The 17,168-nt window shown below is 43.4% G+C and overlaps 1 protein-coding gene across 1 annotated transcript in view; it reads left to right on the top strand.

Moving 5' to 3' along the window:
• Utrn (utrophin) overlaps positions 1-17,168 on the top strand; it is a 507,673-nt gene that overhangs the window by 12,295 nt on the left and 478,210 nt on the right. The gene's annotated exons all lie outside the window — the stretch shown is intronic.

Raw genomic sequence — 17,168 nt, forward strand, 5'->3', positions numbered from 1 at the left:
TTTATGGAGATTTTAAGACAGTAGACTGATAATTTCTAGGGGAACTGCATTACTGCTGGAGTGTGTGGCCTATGGACTTCTCTTTGGAACATCATGAAATATGAAATAATAGGCTGGACATGGACACACACACACACACACACACACACACACACACACACACAATATCAATGCTCAGGAAGCAGAGGTCAGCAGTTCTCTGTGAATTCCAGGCTTCATAGTGAGTTCCACGTAAGCTAGTTAGTGCTACAAAATGAGAGATCCCGTCTCAGAAAAGAAGTAAGGATAAAACATGGTTCTGGTCGCATATAAAATCGAAGCCCATCCTCACTGCTTTTAGATTTAGTCAGTGGCTAACATTGATTAAAGTTTGTGATGTTGGATAAATCCTCATCTCTACTTGGTCACAGGGATGTTGAGAGATTTAGCCTGGAGAAGGGCAGACTCTTGGCCCTGGACAGCATGTGTCAGTGAGATCCTGTTTTAAAACTCAAAGTGTCAGTGGTGAAGAGTGTTTGATGCTCTTCCAGAGGACTCTACTTCGGTTATCAGCACTCATGTTGGGCAGCTCACAACTGCCTGTAACTCTAGCTCTAGAGTGTCTTAACACCCTCTCTGGCCTTAGCACAGGTGACATACATGTACACATACATATCAATAAAAAGAACCATAAGAGAACCATTAAACAAACACAAAAAAGTCAAACTAAAGAAACTTAATTATGACAGTTTTATCATTTTCCTTTACTCCGTGATTTTTTTTTTTTTTTTTTTTTTTTTTTTTTTTTTTTTTTGGACAGGCTCACTGTGTAGCCCTGGCTGTCCTGGAGCTCTCTATGTAGACCAGGTTGGCCTCGAACTCACAGAGATCTGCCTGCCTCTGCTTGCCAAGTGCAAGTGCTGGGACTAAAGGTGTGCGCCACCACCTCCTGGGTTCTTATCTAGTCCTGGGTTCTACTTGCTGAGGAAATTAGAGCGCCCGTGCTAAGCCATGCTTGTGATGTGGCTACCCAGCTTCTGCTCATGCTGGCATCTTAATGCTGATGCCAATTCCTGCATTTTACAGTTCCTGTCTTACACTTACTGTACACAGACTGCGGGCAGACACAGTGGCAAGAGGTCAGCCCTCACAGCTGATCTTTCGCCGATGGCACTCCACAGCCACACAGAAGTCGTTAGTTACACTAGTCTCTTCATCCCTGTCTGGTTCCCTGTCGTTCTGATCAAGGCTTCTATACAGCCTTCATTGAGTGACTTTCTCTGTTGAAAGTCTTGGTTGTCCCCTCCCCTCCCCGGCGCACCACACACACACACACACACACACACACACACACACACCTTTCCTGTCTGTATTTATTTGAGAAAAGACCTTGCTTTATATCTAAGTCTGATCCTCCTGTCTCAGCCTCCCAAGTGCTGGCGTGACTGCGGTGCACACGGCACCCTGCTTAGTCACCCTGTACCATATCACTGCCTGTGAGTTCTCTGTATTCCCCTTCTCACCATCTGGTACTTTGTTGGCGTTATGCACGTGTTGCTAGCCTTCCCAGTAGAGTTCAACTCCATGTGAGTGAGGAACCAGTACACCTCGGGCACCAAACCCAGTGCCAATTTGATTACAGCTGAGTCATAAATACGTACCCAATGGAAAGGATTCCACAGCTTGGAAGTACAGGAGCTGGGATTTGAACTCAGGTTCAGATTGGACTGGGGAAACCCTGAGTCTGACCTCTGCCTAGTCAGTCTTCTTGTTGACAAGGCACTTTATCCTGTGGCTGCTGGGGAGGTCATCATTTTGTGCCCATATCTGTTCCTGGATTTGCCCTGTGTTAATTGCATGTATGTGTGCTTTCTGTCTTTTCCTTGCTACCTACTGAGGGTGACCCTGGGCTGAAATCTGGAGCTGCTTTGGTTCCCTGGTGGCGGCGTAGCCCACATAAGAGATAGGACCTGCTGCTCCTTGGCTTGCCTTCAGTTTTAGCTCTGTTCTGTCGTTCTCTTCCGGGAGTTGACAAAGAGGAAAATACTGGAGGACAGACAGTCCTTGGGGTGGAAGATGAGAGACGGATACTCTCCTCTGACGTGAATGCTCTTTCTCTCTTTCTCTGATGGCTGTTCAAGGCTTTTAACTGGCTGGCAAGAAAGGGTAGGATTTCAGATGCACTGACATTTGGCACAGGGTAGGCCCTGATCTGATGCCCAGAGAGGTAACTGTTCTGTGGAAAGAGCTGTTTGAGGTATGTGGGGGAGGGCAGAGGAGTCCTTGAAACAAAAAGAAAGCCAATTTCTTTTTTTTTTTCTTTTTTTTGAAAGCCAATTTCTTTACTGATGGTTAAACCATGTTACATTATAGCAAGCTTACTGAGAATGTGCCGTGTGATGTTGAGGGTAAATTGTAGTTACCTAACGAGGTCCAGGGGAAGGGGAAGGTTGAGGAGGTTGGCTTTCTCTTTTGATCTTTTGGAATGTTTTCTTTAGACAACCCAGTGGCTAAACTGGATTTAGGGAATGGGTGGTCTGCATTAAAGTTGTTTTTTGTTTGTTTGTTTGTTGTTGTTTTTATTTAAAGTCGTATCTGTGAAAGATTTTTCTCCACAGTTTAAGGGACTGTGAAAAACAGTTCACTGCTCCTCCTGAAGCTTTCCTTAATTGGAATACCTGTGCTTTGAAGGGAAGCCTTTCAGCAGGCTTGTTTTTTTCCAGGAGCCCTTGGGACTTGTGGTAGGGGACAGACAGGGACCCTGCTGGAAATTCAACTCTGTTAGAGGACACAATCCTTGTACCTGGCAAAAGTCTTGCCTGTGTTATCACCTCATGAGACTGCGGAGGAGCAATCTTAAGACTTGTTTGTGCCCATAAGATTTTCACCAATTGGGTCTGTGGCTGGGAAGGCTGGAGTGGAGATCAGTTCATGACTTGGAAATTGTGACTGGCTGGGAACTAATCTAGCCAAGGCAGTGTGCTCGTTATATGGACAGGACAGAAAACTCAATTTGATTGAACCTTATTTGAACCCAGGAGTTTGAATTAGATGCTGATATGATGGTTTTCCTGGGAACAAGGCAACATGCATGGTCATGTAGGCAGTTGTAAACACTAGTTAAAATTTAATCTAAAGCAATGGAGAACGGGATGCAGGTGGCTAGATTCCCTCCGCTCGTAAACTGTGTGGAGGAATAAGCACTTACCATGTTATTGTTTTGATATTTGTTGTTTTAGGTCTGAACTGCTTAATAAGAGCTACACTCGATTCAGTAGTTGAAATGTGAGCCAGTGTGAGTTTTTGTGTATGTATGTGTACGTGTGTGCGAGTGCATAGGGACCAAAGGACAACCTCACCTGCTGTTTCTCAGGAACTGTCAACATTTTTCTTTGTTTAAGAAGGTCTCTCACTGGATTGGAGCTCTGGCTGGCTCCTAGTAGTCTGGGCTGGCCATTACATACCAGGGATCCACCTGTCCCCATCTCCGTGGTTTTGGAATTGTAAACATACCACCATACCTGGCATTTTTGTTTTTCTTAGGCTTTTGGGGTCAAAACTCAGGTCCAAACGCTTGCAAGGCAAGCGTTTTACTGACTGAGCTGCAGTATAATGTAGATTAACTCTTGAGATGGTAGCTCGTCGACCCAGCCATGGAAACCGGTTTCTTTCCTTCTCCCCTTCGCTTCCTCCACTCTCTGGTTGACATTAGTTAGGGCTTCCTCGGAGTTCTCTGCTCTTTGCGCCTGTGTCTTTGAATGCTGGAATCTCTAACGTTTGTTTCTGTACCGTGGGGCCGCTTTAGCAGAGGCAGGCTTGCATGGTGCGGCTCACGCCTGAATTGTTCTCCTCCGATCCTGTGCCAGCTGGGAATCTGGCTCCGTGTGGTACAGCCTCTTATCAGTTTTGCAAACTCAAGGTCTGTTATATTATTATTATTTTTTAGCATCTATTTTGGTGTATGTGTGAGTGCCCGTGTGTGTGTGTGTGTGTGTGTGTGTGTGTGTGTGTGTGTGTGTGTACGTATGTATGTATGTGTTTCGGAAGACAGCTCGTGGGAATGGTTTTCTCCTCTCACCATGTGGGTTCTAGGGATAGAAATCTGGCGATCAGATTTGGGCATGGTAAGGGTCTTTACCAGCTGAGCCATCTTGTCAGGCAGGAAATCTAATTTCATACATACATATGAAATTATATATGTATATACATATATATATATACACACAGAGTATATGTATATATATGTACATATAATGTATATATGAAGTCACTTCTGTCAAAGCTGTGTAGCTCCATGACACAGCAAACACAAGAGTAGCCTGTCATGTATGAGTATTTTCACATGAACCTTCTTTTGGTGTGCAGCTGGCTAGGGATTCTTATTTGTTCAGTTCAATCATTTATAACCTATCTTGTGTTACAACATCCCCCCCCTACAGCTCCCACCCACACCCAAAGAATAAGGCCCTGGGACCTGGGATGGGTGTGGTGTCTCATGCCTTTCATTCCAGCATTCAGGAGGCAGAGGCAGGTGGATCTCCTTAAACTTGAAAGCTGCCTGGTCTACATAGTGAGTGTGAGGTCAGCCAGGGTTACTCAGAAAGACTCTATCTCAAAAAAAAAAAAAAAAGAGGCGGGACCTTTATAGCAGAGAAATCTAGTTAAAAAATAGGACTTGGGACTTGGTGTATCTGAAGTGATGGAGCTGGAATGGACAGCCTTACTTGCTGCCCTTTCAGACGTCCTCTGCATATAATTTAAAAGGTTTTGTTTTTGTTTTCTTACTACGATTTTGCGCTACAATATTTATGTGAAGGAAATTATAGAGGAGATATATATATATTTTGAGACTGATAGACCCCGTCAAGGCCGCCTGTGAATCACATTATTTCAAGTTAATTCTGTAGTGGCATAGATGTATGGTTGTGCTTTTGTTTTGAACGCTGACTGGGCTCTAAGCTCCAGGCTGAGTGTCAGAGTCGCCCTCCTGGATTCTGACTCAGGAATTTCCACAAGCCCCGAGGGTTTTTCCTTCCTGGTGGTTTGGCTTAGCCCTGAGAGACCCAGCCTTAAAGTGAGAGTGGCCGGAATTCCCGGGAGCGAGGAAAGTGAGTCAAACGTTGTTTATTTTTACTGAGAAACATTTCCTGGTAAACAGTTGTAAAAGGTAATGGTTTTCATAATATTGGACTTTTACTTATTTATTTATTTATTTGATGCCTCATATAATTTGGAGTTTGGGCTGTGCTGAGAGGAGGTAAGACATGGCAAAGTGGGTCACCAGGTGGTGATGAATGCTGCTTTGAGTTCCTGTGGCATTTGAACTAGAATGTCCCATCCAAATGCTGAGTGTCCGGGTGCGGTTTCTTCATAGGCTCCTGAGTCACGCTTTAGAGTAGTTCACCTCTTCCTTCTGGAAGCCTCACAACTTGCCTGGAACTCCTTCCTTTTGCCTGAGCGCCTGCGCATTGAGTGCCCTGGTCACTTCCTTGTGAAAACTCAATAGTATACTTTCTCGTTTTCAGACAGAGTCTCACTATTTAGTTCTGGTTGTCCCGGAGCTCGCTTTGTAGACCAGGTTTGCCTCAAACTCACAGAGATCCTTCTGTCTCTGCCTTCCCATTCTGGGACTTTGGGTTGTACACCTCCATACTACCTGGTTGTCTGGCTGGCTCCCTCCCTCACCCTTCTCCTTTTGTTTCCTTTTCTTTTTTCTTTTTGAGACAGGGTTTCATGTAGCCTGCATTGTCCAAATACTGAGATGACAGATATACACTCATCTGCCTGGTTTATACAGTACTGGGGATTCTTACCCACGGCTTCATGTGGGCTAGGCAAAGCTCTCGACCAACTGAGCTACATCTCCAACCCCTTAGTGTATCTATATCTTTATCTATATATCTCTATATTGTAACAACTAATCTTAAAAGGTCTTATTAATTAAAAAAACAAACAAACCGTACGACAGATATTGGGGTGAATTCTGAAAGATCAGAGAAGCAGAGCAAGCCACAGCAAACCTCACCTTGACAACTTCTCAGCGGATCCTGTTTCCTCAAACTGGAAGCCTCTGAGTCCTCACCTGAGTGGATCTCAGCTGAACTGCTGCTAAAAGCCTAAAAGCTTAAAAAGCCTCTAGTTCCTGGTCCTCATGCTTTATATACCATGCTTCCTGCCATCACTTCCTGGGATTAAAGGCATGTGTCTTTCCTAAGCAAGACATGAGCTCTCAAGTGCTGGGATTAAAGGTATGAATCACCATGCCTGGCTGTTTCTAGTGTAGCCTTGAACTCACAGAGATCCTGATAGGTCTCTGCCTCCGGAATGCTAGGATTAAAGGTGTATGTTACCATTGCCTGACTTCTATATCTAATATAGTGGCTGGTTTTTTTCCTCTGATCCTCAGATAAACTTGATTGAGTTGCACAAATAAAATATCACCCCAATATATACTTTTTAACACATTATTTTCAAAAGTGATGTTTGTGATTGTTAATGGGGAAAATAATTCCTCACATTCATGCTCTGTGCTATTTTTCTGATTTTCATTATGCTCAGAGAGAAATGCTCCCTGCTTTTACAAGTCTAAGTAACTGATGTTTAGCACTTCTGTTTACTATATCTGCTCCCTTTGAAATGAGGCTGCCTCTCATTCTTTTAAAATCAGTGAAATTTTGAAGAAGGGTGATTTGTACGTCAAACGAGGATCAACTCAAGTTATAAGGAGACAGGAGAGATGGCTCAGTGGTTAAGAGTATTGGCTGTTCTTCTAGAAGACCTGGGTTTGATTTCTAGCACCCACGTGGTGGCTCACAACCACCTGTAACTCCAGACCCAGGGAACCCAATACCCTCTTCTGGTCTCTTCGTGGGCATGGCATGGACGTAGTGCACAGATACACGTGCAGGCAAAACCACCTATACACATAGGATAAAAATAAAGAGAAGGAGGAGAGGGAAAAGGTGGAGTTAAACGGATCATGACCATGGTAGCATGTTCCGTAGGGATTTACAAGAACATCCCAGGGGGCTTGTAATATCTTTATGTTTAGAGAACCCAGCGGAACTAAAACAAACCAAGCCCTAAATTTCTTGTAGACCTCTGCAGGAATAGCACTGAGTTGAACTTTTTAACCTCTTTAAAAGCTTCAGAAGGAATGAATGTCAGCGCCTCTCTGCGAAGGCAACCTGCAGGGTCCTTTAAGAGAGTAAATACTTTGTCATGTGCCTTTGTGTGGAATTTGAGCACATACCCCCACATTTGATAGAAGCCATTTCCTGGGCAGTTTCACATGGATAAGCTGAAGAGTACCCTGGATAGGGCCTGAGTGGCTTGCTGCCAATCTGTGATGGAACAGCGAATGTTGTGCAGACATTGGCTGCATTAAGAGTGGGGCGAGTTTTAACAACCCATTTAGGAACAACCATATTTAGATTTACTTAAAACAAGAGACCACAAAATAGAACCAATAAAATCTATCCCAAACAGACTTAAAAGCAAACTTGGGTTCCAAGTGATACAGGATCCAGTTGTCAGTGAATTGTTGTATAGCCTTGTGTGAAATGATACTGTCTTTGGAAATTTACAGTGTAAATATTGACTCAGAACTGAGAGGATGTTGCTGAATTTAATTAGTCTGGAAGATTCCCAGTCTTACCCTCAGAGCCTAGCTTACAGTAAGCTCATGAATCCAGCTCTGCGTGTGTTCTGGTTTTTCTATCTCCGTGGAGTTTCTGCAAGGTGTTTAAGGCAGTGGTTCTCAGCCTGTGGGTCACATATCAGATATTTGTATTATGTTTCATAACAGTAGTAAAATTACAGTTATGAAGTAGCAATGAAATTAATTTTATCGTTGGGGGTCACCATAACATGAGGAAATGTACTGAAGGGTTGCAGCATTAGAAAGTTTAAGAACCACTGGTCTAGAGGATGGCATACTGCAGAACATAGACAAAGAAAGGCATCAAAGTTCATTTTTGCCAATTTGACACAAACCTAGACATCCCTGGGAAAAGGGATCTCAGTTGAGCAAGCCGAGGAGAGCAAGCTAGTGAGCAGCATTCCTCCATGGTGCTGCTTCAGTTCCGGCCTCCCGGTTTCTGCTGTGTGTTCCTGCCCTGGTGACCCTTCACGATGTCAGCTGAAATAAACTCTTTCCTCCCCAAGTTGCTTTGGCCATGGCGATTATCAAAGCAACAGAAAGCAAACTAGAACAGAAGGTCTGTGTTTTCAAATGTGCTGCCGCTGCTTAGTTCTAGAGCATGATAGAGCCCCCATTTCAATACTGTTCATGGAGAAAACTCACAGTAGATTATCTTAACTCACATACCCATTTTCAAGAGACACGAGCTGTTACAAGGTTATCTAGAGACCACACACATGTGAGTGCTTCCTCTCTGACTCAGAATTAGAGGTGGGCAGATCCTACCCTGGAACTCCTGGCATCAAAGGCGAGTTGCTCAGAGAGGGTGAAACGGCCATGTGTGCATGAGTTCCTCTGTGTGTGTGTGTGTGTGCGCGCGCGTGCGCACACACACATATTTATGGGGGGAGTGCACAAGCCCATATGTATACCGAAACCAGAGGAGGTCAGCAGGTGTCCTTTCTGTCACTCTCTGCTTTATTCTTTTGAGGAAAGGTATCTCTGTGAATACGGGGCTTGGCTGACAGCTAGAAAACCCTAACAACCCTCTTGTCTCCACCCCCAAAGTGCTAGAGTTCCACAAGCCATGTTTGCTTACGATTTGAATTCAGATCCTCAGGCAAGCACTCTTACCCACTGAGATGTCTTCCCAGCCCCCAAAGGCATATGTATTTAAACAGGGTACACAAGGAGGTCAGAAAACATCTTGTCTTCCTAACAGCACTTCCTTAAACCTGCCCCCCACCCCACCCCAATTCTTGGTTGCAGGAGGCTAGGTTGTTCTGTGAAGTCTGTAGCTGGTAGTTGACCATGACTGGGGTAAGGAGGATGGGGTAAGTGGACAAGGGGGCCAATACGGGATTTTAACTAGGTCCCCATATCACTGTGTACTGTTTGTCTGTGTGATAATTTGACTGGCAGTACGAATGATAGATTTAGAAGGGTGCAGTATTGGAGGGAAGCAGTAAGCAATTAAGAGTTTTGAAAAACATTGATGTTGCTATTTGTTGTTTTTTACCTTTTGACTCCTTTGTGGGGCCCACCACCCAGCTCCCACAGAAATACACACGGATTCTTATTCTTACTTATAAATGTGTGGCCTTAGCTTGGCTTGTTTCTTGCCAGCTTTTCTTAACTTAAATTATCCTGTCTACCTTTTGCCTCTGGGCTTTCACCTTTCTCTCTTTCTGTATATCTTTTCTTTCCTTCTTATTCCATGTCTGACATGTAGGTGGGTGGCTGCCCCCCCCTTTTTCTTGATCCTTCCTCCTTTTCTCATTCCTGAATCCTCTCTTCCCAGATTTCTCCTCCTATTTATTCTCCCTGCCTGCCAGCCTTGCCTATCCTTTCTCCTGCCTTGCTATTGGCTGTTCAGCTCTTTATTAGACCAATCAGGTATTCTAGGCCAGCAAAGCAACACAGCTTTACAGAGTTAAACAAATGCAACGTAAATGAATGCAACACATCTTTGCCTCACTAAAGAAATGTTCCACAGCATACACAAATGTAACACATCTTAAAATAATATTCTACAACAGGCTGACATTAGAGATGATGGGGATTTTGGCAATAATTCCTTAGGTGATGGTAAGGGAATGGTTTGAGTATGGTCAGTTGGTAATCACAAGCAGAAGGTCTCAACATATGTGAGGCCTCAGTGTAAATGTCACATTCATGGAATGAGCTTTATTATAATTAATTAATATGAAAATCCAAAGTTGATGTTGGGTGTATTACTTGATCAATCCCTCCTTTATTTATTGAGGCAGAGTCTCTTGCTGAACCTGAAATTTGCCAATTTCTGCTGGTCTAGTTAGTCAGTTTGTCTTGGACATCCTCTCTTTCTGTGTCCTGAGTGCTGGGATTACAGGTGGCCATTGTGCCTGTCCATTTTACATGGACTCTGGGGATTGAACTCAAATTTTCAATTTTTAATATCTGTTTCCTAAAATGGGGTCTTATGTGTCTAGGCTGGCTTCAAACTCATGGTCCGCCTACTTCAGTCTCCTGAATGCTAAGCTCATAGCATTGTCTACTAGGCCTGGCTCGAATATAACTTTAAAATAAGTTTCAGTGGTATTGTCTTAGGGTTTCTGTTGCTTTGATGAAACACCATGACCAAAGAGCAACTTGGCTCACACTCCCAGATTATAGTCCATCATTGGAGGAAGTCATGACAGGAACTCAAACAGAGCATGATCTAGGAGGCAGGAGCTGATGCAGAGGCCATGGAGGGGTGCTGCTTACTGGCTTACTTCCCCTGGCCCACTCAGCCTGCTTTTTTGTAACACCCAGGATCACCTGCCCAAGGATGGCAACACCCACCATAGGCTGGGCTCTCCCTCAATGATCACAAAATGAGGAAATGCCTTGGTAAGATCCAGCTGTAAGCCATTTTCTCAACTGAGGCTCCTTCCTCTCTGATGACTCTAGTTTGTGACAAGTTGATACACAAAACCACCCAGTACAAGTATTTGTATCTTTTTCCCCCCTATGTATTCTAGAAGATAGGATATACTTTAGGACAAAGCAGATAAATTGAGAAAATGGTTTATTCATGCAACACAGAGCAAGAGTTCTTTGTGAAGATAACAAAGAAAGAATACTAATCTCATTTTAAAGTGAGAATAATCATCTTGGGCAACTAAAAGAAAAATCTGTAGGCAAAAAGAGCCTGGAAAACCATCTCAGCTCAACTTTAATTGAAGACTAGGGGTGTTTCACATGACGCTCTGCAGATAATGTCATCCTCTGTTACTGATTTCAGCTTCAGCAGAGACGATGGAGTAAATGCAAATTAAAAATAAATCGAGAGCAGATGTTGAAAAATACCTTTCATTTAGGGAATAATTAAGCAGTGGAAAGGTCATTGGAGTTTAGTCAATAAAGCTGGGATGTGCTGAAGTCATAATTATTCAGCTAACAGATGCTTTCTATCTGTGGAGCTCTGCCGGGGAGCATTTGGGAATGGTAACTGGAGGACGCTGTTGCTATCTTGTTGGATGGAAAGTTCCATCTTCCAAAGTCTTCTAATCAGTCGACTAACTTGAGGGTTGACTGTGAGGGGTGCCATCACAGAAATTGTGGTTCATTAATGTTGAAGCAAAAAAGAGGACCTCCCCCCCACCCTTCAGAGCTCTTGTAAGCATTATGGGCTGTGTACTGCCGATACTGATGTTTTTGGTTTGGCAAAATATATAGGATTTTGTCACCTTCATCTTGCTATGTGTCAGGTGCTCAGATCCTTTACAGGGTGCCCAAGGTAGAAGAAAGAGTTTATTGTGACTCATGGTTCCAGAGGGCTAAAGTCCTGTGACTGTCATGTTGGGGAGTATGTCAGCGGATAGGTGTGATGCTGCAGCAGTAGCTTAAAGCTTACTTTTTTTTTTTTTTTTTTTTTGGTGGTAGGGGAAGTAGGAGAGAGCTAATTGGGAATGACCTGTGCTTTAGAAACCTTAAAACCATGCCCAGTGTCACATCTCCTCCAACAAGGCCACACCTCCTAGTCCTTCCCCAACTGTTCCACCAACTGGGGACCAAGCATTCAATAATACGAGCCTGTGGGTGATCATTCTTGTTCAAACCACCACAGGAATCTTGACTTTTTTTCTCTTGTAGATTGTGGAGCACATTGATAATATCATTGAGAGAGTTAGAGAGTGATGGTCCCCCAGTTAAGAGCATGTACTGCTTTTACAGAGGACCCAAGTTCTGTTCCCAGCACCCACATGGGATGGCTCAGAACCATCTGTAACTCCAGGACTGTCTAGGAGATCTGATGTCTTCTTCTGGCCTCTGAGAGCAGCTGCACTTACCTGTGTACAAACCCACTTGCACACACACCTATGGACATAATTAAAGAATATTATGAAGACTTGTAAAGTTTTGCGTATTTTATTTCTTTCATATTTCCTGAGGTTTTAGATTGACCATGGAGTGAGCGTTAGAGAGGTAATTTGAAAGATGATTGAAGACACTGGAAGGTGAGGCAGTGAGGGGTTTTTGAGGCTTAATATTTTGAGTGTGTCACTGACCCCAGGGGCATAGGAAGCTGTTTTGTGGATAAAATGTATTTAATCTCAGGCTGGGGAGATGGGTCACTTAGTATGATGACTGAAGTTTAGATCTCTAGTACCTATGTAAAATCTAGGGACAGTAGCATGTGTATCTGTGACCCCTGTGCCAGGGTGGAGAGCAGTCTCAATGGCCATTTAGTCTACCTCGAATCAGTGACCTATAGTGTTAGTGAAGGCCCTGTCTAAAAGTACTTGGTTGAGAATAACAGAGGAAGACATTTGACAGTGACCTCCGGCCTCTCTCTTTCTCTCTCTCTCTCTGTCTCTCTTTCTCACACAGACACACAAAGATACATAAATATTTTAGTTAAGCTAATTGTAGCGGTGAGGAGAAAAGAGCTTCTCAATAAATGTGATATATATATATATATATATTTGGTGGGGTGGTGGTTTCACAACAGGATTTCTCTGTATAGCCCTGGATGTCCTGGAACTCACTCTGTAGACCAGGCTGGCCTCAAACTCAGAGATCCTTCTGCCTCTGCTTCCCTAGTGCTGGGATTAAAGGTGTGTGCCACCACTGCCTGGCTGTATATAGTATTTTAATACTCTTGTTTATGCATATTTTTTTGAAAAGTATCCACAATTCTGATACATATTCTTTTAAAAAAAGTTTTTATCATATTATTTATTTATTTATTTATTTATTTATTTATTTATTTATTTATTTATTTATTGTGTGTGTGTGTGTGTGTGTGTGTGTGTGCAAACACGTGTGCCACATTACAAATGTGGAGGTCAGAAGGCAACTTTTGAGAGTTGTTTCTGTCCTGTGTGTGGATCTGAGGGATCAAACTCAGGTTGTCAGGCTGGGTGCCATGTGCCTTTATTCATTGGGCTATCACTCTGGTCTCTGGTTATAGTCTTCAGGGACATCTGTGATCCATCAGAAAGTTAAGTTTTGGATGGGGCGGCATGTTGTGTAGCTAGGGTTCTGTGTTCACGGTACTTCCATCTTTTCTGATGGAGATTAAAATGGCAATCCAGTACTCAGCTATGAGTTCACTGAGTCACAGCCTTGCTGCTACTCCAAGTCCAGAGCCTTACTTTTTAGTCTCTGTGGTCCCAGAGCCACTCAGTCGCTGGATTTCTCAGATAAGAGTGAGTAGACACAAAGTTTGAAGGACAGAATTTGTGATATTGTTTGACCCAGTTTTGCATATAATGAATTTTTATTTGTTGACGAATCACTCCCTTTTGCTAAAAGTGGCAAATAATCAGACATAAATTACTAATTAACAGCCTGGTTCAGGTTTTAGTTATTTACGTTTTAATTAATGGAACTTGTGCTGCATCAAGCTCTATAGAGTGGGTATCAAAATATTTATTTATTTTTCTGATGTCAAAGGAAATATCCTCATAAAAAATATTGACTTACTTGTCATATGGTCTTTCATAAGGCTTCATTCTTCCCACTCTCTCATGCCACTGAGGAGGTGAGGCAGTGTGTCCTTGCGTCTCATGTCATATCTAGACCGGATCTTCCAGTTGACATTTCATGGTTATGCATTTCCGGCCAAGGCCTTTTGTTGAGATGTGGCCTCCTTCCCATCTCAGTTTTACTTTTTTGTCCCTCTGATTGAATACCCTGACAAAGCAATGTCAGGGAGGAAGGGCTTCTTTTGGCTTCCACTTCCAGAGGTATACAGTCCATCATGATAGAGAAGCCATGATGGCAGGGGTAGGAGGCTCAGCGCTCACACTGAATTCATATTCAGGATTAAGAGTGTGACCAGGAAGTGGGGCCCGGCTAGGGACAAGGCCCACTTCTAGTGACCTACTTCCTTCCCCCAGTGAAGCTCCACCTCCTGAAGGTTCCATTACCTTCCCACACAGCACCACAAGCTGGGGACCAAATGTTCAAACGCATGAGCCAATAGAGATCATTTCACATTCCAAGCATGATGCTCCCTTTGTCACTCAGTGTCATTTTTTCAGTGACTTTTGTGTCTGGCCTCAGTGTTTCCTTCTAAAAGTTCCTCGTGTTTTACCCATTTCAATATAATTGTGGATGATCTTTCCAGCAATATGTTCTCTTCCTGGTCATCTTGTCTTTTATCCTGGTGGTTACATCCTTGGCTTGACCATCATGCACCGTTTGATTTCATTATCTGAATTTTAGGTCTCTCATTTTCTGCTCCCCAATGCCGTCTATTTCCAGCCATCTCTGACCCCAGCAACACTGCCGACCCATTGACTCTAACACTGTCACCATGCCCCCTTTGCACACGCTCCCTTGTCTTTTCTATCCCATCATATCTGAGTTAGTCTCCTCCCCTGGTTACGCTGAGTTCTTCATCTTCCTGGATGAACATCCATGCAGAGGGAGGTGTTTGGATCACAACAGAGCCCTGGTCCTTTGTCCAAATGCCATTTGTCATCACAGTGGGGACCTTGATGCTGCATGACTGAATGCCTTTCCCACTCTCCTGGGTGCTCATTTCGTACTGACTCCCCAAACAGTCACCATGTTTGTCCTGACTCTAGCTGGTGACATTGTCAACTGTTGTCCTCAGAAAACGGAGGTCAACTGAAGAGGACTCCATTTGATCCCACACCAAGCACTAGAGACAAAGTAAGATGGTGACTGAGAAATGACCCCTGGAGAAAGGACCCCCAGATCTCTCTCTAATGCTTCATCTGTCCTTAACCAGGGCCAGCCAAAACCCAAGGCTAGCCCAACTCCATACATGGTATCTTTGTCTCTTTTACTTGCTTAGTAGAGTTCTTCTCTTTTCTTCATCTCTACTGTCTCCTCATTAGTGGATTCCATCAGGACACAAACATGGTTTGGTTTTTTTCTTCTCTTGATGGACCTTCTTCTGGTCCTATCTGTCTTCTGCTACCTCCACCCTTCCCTGCTTCACTTTAAGAAATGATTTCTTAAGAGCTTTATGTGCCAACAGTTGCAATTCCAATCCTTTCATTCTGTCTTAGAATCACACAGATCATGGGTCACCCCTACCAGGCTGCTAAGTTACTAGAGATCTCCATGTTGCAAAATCCAGGGTCCTTTCTCCAGGGGTCATTTCTCAGTCACCATCTTACTCTGTCTCTCAATAGCATCAGCTTAGACCCCTGTTTCTCTCTTCAGCTCATACTATAGTTTGAATTGTCCTCTAAGTTTCATGTGTGGAAAACTTAAACCATAAATCCATGTGTTGACAGTATTTAGAGGTGGGATCTTTGGAGGTGACATGGACATAAGCATTCAGTCTTCACACATTCTTCCATGTGTGACTTCATGGATTATCCAGGGTTGGGTTGTATTACTGCATTCACTTTGCTACAGTGAGTTCTCATTGGCATGCCCTCCACTGAGTAAGGATAGATTAAGCATTACCACATTCTCAGCAGATACAAGTGCTATACTCGTTTATATGGCTTTTGTACTGTGAGTTATATAAACCTTTATGCTTTGTAAAGTATCCAGTCTCAAGTAATCTCTTATAACAACGGAAAACTGACAAGACAGTTCATTAAAGCTAATCTCAACCCGGTGATAATGTGATCCTTCTCATAACAGAAGTAGACCATGAACTCTATAATGAGTCTCCATTGTATTTCTTTTTTCTTTCCTTTCTTTTTTTTTTTTTTTTTTTGGTTTGTTTGTTTTTTTCTGTTTTGTTTTCTTTTTTGTTTTTTTGAGACAAGGTTTCTCTGTGTAACAGCCCTGGCTGTCCTGGAACTCTATTCGTAGACCAGGCAGGCCTTGAACTCACAGAGATCCACCTGCCTCTGCCTCCCAGTCCTGGGATCAAAAGTGTGCGCCATCATGCCCTGCTCCCATTGTATTTCTAATAAAAGCTAAAGACCTTTAGGTGATCTACAAGGCCCCATGATTCTTAGGCTTTACCTGCCCTTCATCTTTTATGCCCCTTGTATAAAAGCAGGTTTCTCTCAGTTCAGGGATTTCTTTTTCCCTGTTTGCTCTTCCATCTTTATGACAACTCCATCTTCAGAGACTTGCTTGACCACTCAGTTAAAACAGCAAACCTTCCCTAGTATAGCATCCTCCACCATGGTCCCCTGACCCCTTTTCTCGCCATGCCAGTCACTGTGTCCCACTCCAGAAGTGATGTGTCCCTATGCTGGCTGTGTCTCTTTGTGAGAATGCAGACAGCAGTGGGAAGGTGTTTTATCTGGTTGGGTCCTTGGTATGAAGAAGCCCTGGGCACCCAGTGTATGCTCATAATACATGTTGAATGAACACACAAATTGGCATTTGTATTCATTTGAACAAGTAGGTAATCCTTGAGACAAATATCAGATACATCTTTATAGTATTTTTATATACTGATTGATTTGCTTGATGTCTGTCTTTGACTGGCTTTTGTGGATGCTGATGAAGGCTCACTTGATGCTTTTCTCCACAGCCAGACATGGGATGAGGACTGAGTCAGTGTGTTGGACGGAGGTCAGTGGGTGCCAACCATCCTGCCAACACTGCCTGTTAGTCTATTTGGCATAATGATGCCCATTTGGCCAGGTGTGGTGATGCACGCTTTTAATCCCAGCATTTGTGAGGCAGAGGCAGGTGGGTCTCTGTGAGTTGAAGGCCAGCCCGTGAGACACTGTCTTAAAAAGGCAAAAACGCAAACAAACAAACAAACAAAAAAACAAAACAAAATTTAGTGAAATATGGCAGTTTTTCTCCTAGGTGAGTCTTTGATCATTTTGAATCGTGTTTTGTTCAGAACGGGGGACCTAGTTTTCTTCTTCCCCATACAGATATCCAGCTCTCTCAGCACCAATTTGTAAGAGGCGATCTTTTCACCACTATGTGTTTTTGACAGCTTTGTCTGGCATGAGGTGACAATGGCTGTCGGGTTTGTTTCTGGGTCTTCTATTCTGTTCTGTGTTCTATGTGTCTGTCTGTCTATCTACATGGCACTGTAGTATAATTTGAGATCAAGTACTGTAATACCCCCAGCACTGTAATTTAAGATTGTTTGGGCTATTTGGGGTCT

Source organism: Peromyscus eremicus, chromosome 8b, assembly GCF_949786415.1.
Source record: "Peromyscus eremicus chromosome 8b, PerEre_H2_v1, whole genome shotgun sequence".
Classification (NCBI taxonomy): Eukaryota; Metazoa; Chordata; class Mammalia; order Rodentia; family Cricetidae; genus Peromyscus; species Peromyscus eremicus.